The sequence below is a fragment of the Dromaius novaehollandiae genome, chromosome W (assembly GCF_036370855.1).
Source record: "Dromaius novaehollandiae isolate bDroNov1 chromosome W, bDroNov1.hap1, whole genome shotgun sequence".
Classification (NCBI taxonomy): Eukaryota; Metazoa; Chordata; class Aves; order Casuariiformes; family Dromaiidae; genus Dromaius; species Dromaius novaehollandiae.
The window spans coordinates 43503194-43511103 of NC_088130.1; the positions used below are offsets into that span (position 1 = coordinate 43503194).

The 7910-nt window shown below is 43.3% G+C and overlaps 1 long non-coding RNA gene across 2 annotated transcripts; it reads right to left on the reverse strand.

Moving 5' to 3' along the window:
- Nucleotides 1-234: 234 nt before the first annotated feature.
- Nucleotides 235-7561, reverse strand: LOC112987073 (uncharacterized). 2 transcript variants are annotated; one of them, XR_003260190.2, is made up of 4 exons: nt 7424-7561; nt 5268-5683; nt 1460-1949; nt 235-687 (listed from the first exon to the last, which is right to left on the reverse strand). It is a non-coding gene; the product is annotated as an uncharacterized LOC112987073 (long non-coding RNA). The 2 variants fall into 2 exon arrangements; XR_003260189.2 differs by lacking the exon at nt 235-687 and having other exon boundaries at nt 716-1949.
- Between the last annotated feature and the right edge of the window lie 349 nt (nt 7562-7910).

A 7910-nucleotide genomic window follows, 5' to 3' on the forward strand; every position in this document is an offset into this window, starting at 1 on the left:
AAGCCAGGAGGGCCCTGGCTGACTGGGGACATCTCTTGAACCCTGGTTGAACTTTTCATTCCTCCCGGTGAATAGGGCTGTAAATTTCCTGCAGCACGATCACTGTCAAGGTACATCCCCACAAGGGCGCTCGTGGAGGGGCTGAGGAGACCACGCAGCCTCCCCTCGGAGGGCCCGGCCCGTCTTCTCCCTCCGGCCCCACGCGGTGCGTGGTCCAACGGCTGCCTCCCTCTCTCTCCTCTAGAGAAATAACCTAAATCTTTATTCCCTGTATAATTTCTGTAGACAGTCCGTACTACAAAATGCCGCTCTGTTGCTCTCCTGCTCACAAAATACCTCAAAACCTATTGACGAGCAGACACGATTCTGTTATTATGACCCCATTTCAAACAGCCTCGTAAGCCTGAGACTTCAAAAGGGAATCGGAGGGGTATGAGAGAGGAAGCAGTGACCAGGAGGATGGGCTGGATGTGAATGAGGCGACCTGCGCACAGGATCCGGGCTGGGAGAAACGCACCACTTTTTCTTCCCCAGCTGCAAGCTGGGACTTTGCTCCCCAGCGCTCTGCATGCTCAGCCCGGGGACACGAACCGATAGCTTTCTCTCCGTAAGGCTGCGGCAGGTTGCTCCACACAGCACACGCTTGGTCACAGGCTGCTATCCCAGGGTTAGAGCAAGATGGCAGCCCTGAAATGAAAACAGCACTACAAAGGTTTATGTTGGAAAAACATTTGTTTTCCTTTTTCTCATTTGTTTTGCATGACTTCCTACAATCTCCTGAATACGATCCAGACCTTTGGCAGCTGCAAACCACAGTCTGAGGCTGAGGCGTTGAAAAATTTATTTTGTAAAATATCTGTAGTAATCCCACCTTATCACAATGCCCTCTGTGAGTGAGGGGAAGGGGTGAAAGATCCATTCGATTTCCCAGCATTGTTAACATTTACAGTCTGTGCATTTCTCATCTGGGGAAGCTGACAGTCACTCTGAAAACTTTTTTGTTCCCACAGTTAAAACTTGAATCTGTGCCTTCTTTTTCTGGCTCCTACAGGCTCTTTTTTGCTCAGCTTTCTTCCTTTTATTATCTACTGCTATTAGACAACTAAACATTACATGGGATTTGGTTATGTGAAGGTTGGTGTGGGATTTTTTGGGGTATTATTTCTTTTAACTGGCTTTGAAATGAAAAAGCTTTTAGAAGAAACTATGCAATACCACCTCAGTTCTCCCCTTCCCAGGATGTTCACAGCCCCACCTTCTTAGCCCCACCCCTTCAAGGGGCTGTACAACAGCAGCTTGATACAATAAATCTGATCGTAATCATAAATCACAATTAAAGATTATATTTCAGGATTATGTGTGTTTAGCAATGAGTCCGGTTGTTAAAAAGTACAAAATCTTGCTCTGACAGATGACAAGCCAAAGTTTAATGCCTTTGATTTCAAAGTGCAATTCTTACCTCGGAGAACAGGTTCCTACTGTACTTTCCACAGACATCCCCTTGCAAGGCAAGTGTCTATAAAAAGTCAGTGATACCATTTTTTTTCACCTGGGCACTTCAAGGTAAATACTTGAAGTTCCACAGCTCATACTAAAGCATGAACAGGAAGAAGGGGAATTAAAATCGTGTGATTATCTGGAGTAGAGTAGAAGAGACCGAGACAAGTTCTCTGCTCTTGTCACTCTGTGAAAGTCAAAGTCAGCGAAGAATTTCAGCTGTGTCTGGGGCTCAGGACCAGTGAGTTTTCTTTGCTGAAGAGCAGGGCTTCTGGTAGCAATGCTCCATCTTCAGTTTGTTTACTTGTTTTACTCTGATTGATGGAAAACAGTCCAAGGAAATGATATGTTTCATGGCTGCCTGTAACATAATAAAGAACCTCGCAATCTTCGATATGCTCATCCTCCCAGGACATGTGCAAAGGTAGGAATTTGAGGCAGGAAACTGAAGTCTAAAGAGAGTAAACAATAGTTTAGGGTAACTCATGAAGGTAGTGGGAAAACAATCCTTGTACAGGATCTGTTCAGCGTTAAACACACACTTGAACCAGACCATATTCTGATCCTTCTTTGCAGGTTCTTCAGCCTTTGCAGTTCTGATATTTCTTTGTTAAAAAATGTTTGTCCTAACTTTAGTTTTATTTATTGGCCATTTGTTTTCTAAGTCAGTCTGGAGCAATACTTTCTACATCTGGGTCAGTAGTAAACAAGGGCACAACCAGTTACAAAGACAGTGGCGCCACTTTCAAATTCCTAGCAGTTTTGGTGCACTATGTGTTACTTAGATACTGCAGTGACAGGCACAGCAGATATCTCAGGAGACAGGGTGCTGCCCTTTCTCTGTGATCTTCTATTCACTGCTCCATTACTTGAGTGAAGAAGCAACTCTATCTTCCAAGCCATCCTTCCTCAAAAGAATGTGAACGAAATTACTAAATATTAAAAAATAATCATCTAGTATTCATATTTTCAGGGAGATAGGCACAGAAATCTGTTATAATCAGCTGAAAATCTGTAAGGACAGCCTCTCTCCTTTCAAGTGTCCTGGTACTTCTAGCTGCCAGCTAAGCTGGAGTCAGAACAGATTTCTGGTGGAAACTTAGCATTTCTCATAAAGTACAAATGAAAAGGATGAAGCTGGGAGTCAGGGGGTATCCATATACCATTTTTGATAAATTGAAACAAACCTTTAAGTGGTATTTGGATTAGTTCTGATTAGCATACTTTATCCATTCCCTTAAAGCCTATGGCTTGTGCCATGGCTATTAGTCTGCATACTGTTATTTCAAAATGAGGAAAAAACCCCTATTTTACTTTAGAGGCAGCATCCAATCCAAGATTGAATAGAATATCTGTGGACAATGCTCAAAGAATCCCCAATTAAAGATACAGAGTAGGCCATTAAGGGCCTTGATTTGCCAACATATAATCCTTTGCATAATACATGCTTTTCCGTCCATGTCTCCTACACTCCACAATATCCTTCATAATCACTTCCTCATCTTTTCATACACGTCTTGCCTTTTAGACGCATCTTGCCCCTTTCCCCTTTGCTGCAATGTCCTTGGCATGCCCCTGTCCTTTTATTGATTTTTTTTCCCCACATAATACTATAGGTCCCCAATATAGGTCGCCCTCATCCTGCACTAGACCCACCTCACCTATATCCCTACTGCAGCATCCCAGGGTCTCCCAGCTTCCCTGCCATACCATAATGCCTCAGTACCTCCCCATATCCCCTGCCTCCCATAGCAGCAGTCTCAGCTATCCCTCTCCTTCCCGTACTCCCTACAATATCTTCAAGATCCTTCTCCACCATCCTCCTAAAGCCCCAATCCCTTCTCCGGTGCCACAGCTACTTTTGCCAAGGAACAGCATGTATGTGCTATAGCTGTTACGGAGTCACCCAGGCACTAGCTGGTATGCATGTGGCAATAGGCCCGACCACCCAGGAATTCAGGAATGGGAATGAGATGTTTTCCAATAAGGCTGTCAGCTGCTGCCTGCCAGGCAACAAGCCTTGACACACTGCCTACCAGATGCTTGGTAGGTCCAACAAATGGCTTCAAGGATGGCATCTGGTCCCCAGGCCTCAGTTCTTCCAGCCTGGTCCCATGCAGTTCAGGGGAAGTTTTGCCATGCATTTGAATGAAAAGCAAATCAGATCCTGAAGAGCAGAATCAATGCCAGCTCCCTCCTCCCATGGTGCTACCATCCTGTGCTCTGACTGCAGCTTTATAACCACCACCTTCTTGCTCTCCCCTGCAGCCCCTCACGCTTGGAAGATGCCCCATGCACAGCTGCAGAGCTGCTGCTTTGTTCTCTTTAAAAACTCTTCTTTGTCAAGATGCATACAAAAATCTTGACCTCAGGATGTAGAGCGGCTTAGTCCCTTGTCTCTCATTCTGAGATTGCTTCCACAAGGTCTCTATTGTACTCATTTGTCTGTCTATATGCATCTGTTGTCTGTCTAATATTCAGCGTGCACACTTCTGGGGGACAGGGTTGTCTTTTCAAACTGTTCTTGTCCTGCATCAAACACAGTGAGGTCCTGATCTCTTGACTGTGGCTCATAGTCATCAAAATAGGAAACAATCCAATAAAATCTTGGCAGACATTCAGTTTGCAAACATATGAGTGCTTGAAATTAGAAAGGAGAGGCTTTGCCACCATACACTCAATTTGAAATCTGTGGATTTACACTTCCTTTGCTTGGACTGCTTACAGGGAAGAAAGGCCATTCACTGAGAACAGGGAATGAGACCTTTTTCCAATTGTTGATAGGAAGTTTTGATTCAAAACTTTCTATAAAGTGTGTGGGAAAGAAAAAAAAATATCTCCCCAGAGGTGAATGCATGCTGCCCTTGCCAAAATGTGATGGCTTTTTTATTTCCTGTTATCATCTTCTAAACTTCTAAATCCCAAGGAAGGGTCTGCAGGCACATTCCAAAAGGGATACTGAATATTTTATTGACAGGCAAGTACTAAGGAACTGGTTCCCATAGTCACTATCTGTAAAAGTCTCCCCCTCAGGGCTCTCGCAGGGGAGGCGTGTGTCCCTTCCTACACCCTCCCTGCTGAGAACAATGCCGGGGAAACCCACCACTTCCAGGGAGGCTCATAAATCTTTCTGTTGATTTCTGACAGTTTTGCTTGCCCTGAAAAGGGAGCAAATACACATTCTTGAGATGAGGATTCCTAACTCATTAATGGGCCTTTAGAAATGTGCCAGCTGCGAATCTAAAAATAGCTCAGGTACCCATGAGAAAAAGTTACCTGCCAAACTCTGAGTAAGCTAGAGAGACTATTGCCCAATACACGTCTAACAGCTACTCTGAGAGCGAGCACTCTCATACCTCAGAGGTTTGCAAATGAATTCTCTGAAGAGGAGGCATTTAAAGTGAATTCATTAAATTGTTTGTATTTGTTGCTGGGATAGCCATCAGTGCAGCTCTCTCTAACCCTCTCATCTTCCAGGCCCTGCGTGACTCATCACATCTGCTTTGGATCTTGGATCTTACCATGCAAATATTCCAGGAGCATGATGGTCTGCTGCACAGCACCTATCATAAAGCAAATCTCATTTGGGTAAGTTAATACTGCCTGATTGACTGCAACAGCTCTCCTATCTGTCCTATCATGCCAACTCACTGACTCCTTTCATTCCTTCTGCCATGACTCTCTATGTATAGACAAAGCACCAGACCTGGCTTTCAAATGAATCAGATTCCTCCCAAGTACTTCTTTTTCACAAAAATCCCAAGCCCTACCCCATGCCAGCCAAACTAGTCGATGTTCTGCCTTGTCGTCTTCTCCAAGTCTATATGCGACTTCTTTCACCTCTCCTGGCCCCCCAAAATGTCTCTTGTACGCTGCGTGCTCCTTGGACAAAAGCATTTTTCATGACTTATGCAGCCATGTGCACATGGGAATGCTTATATTAGCAATGCTTACGGATGTAGTTCACAACACATTTTCTTCTTGGCAAAGCTGGTTCAGAAGTTCTCATTTGCTGCTCTCCAGAGCTGTTTATTTCTCTGCCACACCACAGTTTTGCATGCCCTCGATTGCGCCACGTAACAGTCCATGGAGCCATTTCAGCAACCGGGTTTGCAGCAAATCCACAAGCAGTTCTGTCAGCACCACTAAAAGGGTGGTGGTTGCAGAGCAGGATAGGAATGACTGACTGGGGGAGGAGGAAGAGAGATTTCTTCAGCTGACTTTGTTGTTGAAGAAAACATATCATGGAACAACATGCTCAGATAGGAAATCATTTCTGCTTTTTTTTCTTTATCTGCTCTCCTGCCAATTATCACCCCTCCCATATCCATAACATGAGCCAGCACAGCTACACAAACATGTAGGAGATCGCAGAATAATCAGTTCAACTACTGCTAGAGGCCTCAGATCAGATCAGTTCTTAGGAAATCTGTTTGATAAGAGATTCTTTCCAGACTACCATTGCCAGGCATCTAATTTGAACGCTGTCTGACTTCTCGAGACAAAAGGCTTTTGTATCTACCTTCAAGCTGTACTACAGCCACAAAGACTCAGATGATACATCAGCCTTGTTCTGTGCAAAGGAATTGCACCAACACAGCGAAACCCAATCAGATGGTATCACCAGATCGGTTCAGAATTGACTAATGGCAACTTAAAACGGACTGAAAAACAAGCACAGTGCCTTTGTCCAGACCCCCTGCATGTCCCTCAGCCCCAGCAGAACAGCAAGTCTTAGTCAGCTAGTGTCCTGAAGTCCCAGATAAAAGTCCATTTTAACACAGTTTGATACAGTGTGTTCAAGCACACCCAACAGGCACTAGGCCTCAAGCAGATGTGTTGTGCGGTGGATTTGGGAATGCATATAAACCCAACATCTCCCAAACGCATCAAACTTACTACACTTGCATTAACCAGCTGTGTAGAGCATGTGCAATACCAACTGCAGTCTCAGGCGGCACAGTGCCCCTGCTTATGTTTGTGCCTGGGGATTACAGCACAGAAATACTGCAGTCCCACGTAAGTAACATGGTTACACGGTAAACAGATCAAGAGAGCACAGTCACAGTATGGAGAAAGCAAAATACATAGAAAGAGAATGAAATATTCTGTGCCATTCTTGAGACAGAAGTGGCATAAAAGGAGAGCTATATGTTGGTCAGCCATGTTATCTCTTCAAGTACATAGTTCAGTTGAGCATACCGAATGAAAGCTTAATTCCTGGGAATCAGTGGCAAAGCTTCTATTGATTTCAGTGGAGTTAGGGTATAACCCATTCATTAAAAACAGCTTGCTTTTCCTCAGATTTTGGTTTGACCCAAAGTTACATGAATCAGGCTATGTGGGACAGGCAAGCTAAGGACAGAACAGTATTAAAGAGAACAAAATTCTAGATAGACTGAAGAGCTCTCGAAGTAATACTGTCTTTCTGTGCATGAAACCCATACATTACAAAATTTACACCATTAAAAAGTAAAAGAAAATTATACTTCAGAAAACCAGAACAAAATTAACAATAAACTTCTCTTTATGTTACCTGCATAACCGTTACTGCTGCTGAATCACATGTTTACTGGCAGATAATCTATGATTTATAAGCATGAAAATGCTGCATTGCAAGAAAAACACTGTACTGTGTAAAAAACGCCCAGTAAAAACCCTCTATTGTGAAAGGAATTAACAGGGACATAACAGATTTATTTGACAACAGAAGGAGCTGAGATAGCACAGTGATATAAAAGCCAAAACAGAATTGTTACAAGCCTTTGGCTCTTGACTGGCTCTTTGCAGAATTACCTAGATTATTAGGGATTAATACATGAGTCTTCTGAGAACTGCCTGTTTAGATACAGAGCTCCACAAAGAAAGGAGAGTATTTCAAGATATTAGACAATTATTGATCAATGCAAGAAAGGAAGGTACTTACATGTCAATGATGAAACATAGTGGGAGGCAATATAGATAGAACAAGTTTTTCCAGGAAAGTTTCGGGGGAAGCAATCATGTGGATAAAGCAAATAATAGGGAAATAATCTCACTCAATGGACAATGAAGTGACAAGCCCAGAAGGGGAAAAAAGGACCTGTGGAACATAAGCTTTATATTAACCAGCTCTGAATACAGGATAACCAGGGGTCCTTTCCAAAGTAAGCAATTCTTATACTAACACTGAAGGGGCGAGATACAGTAAAATAAAAATATATAGTAATGGAAAGAGAGCATAGAAGAAGAAACATGGCTGAAGGTAATGACTGCTGACCAGATAAGCCACTTGCAGGAAACATTTTAAAAGATCCCAGATCACCCAGTGGCAGCTTTAGAATACTCCATGGGTAAAAAATTTCAAAGTCTGTGATAAGTGAAGGGTAAGGGAAAAAAGGGGACAAAATATCTTCTAAAAAAATCCCAAACTC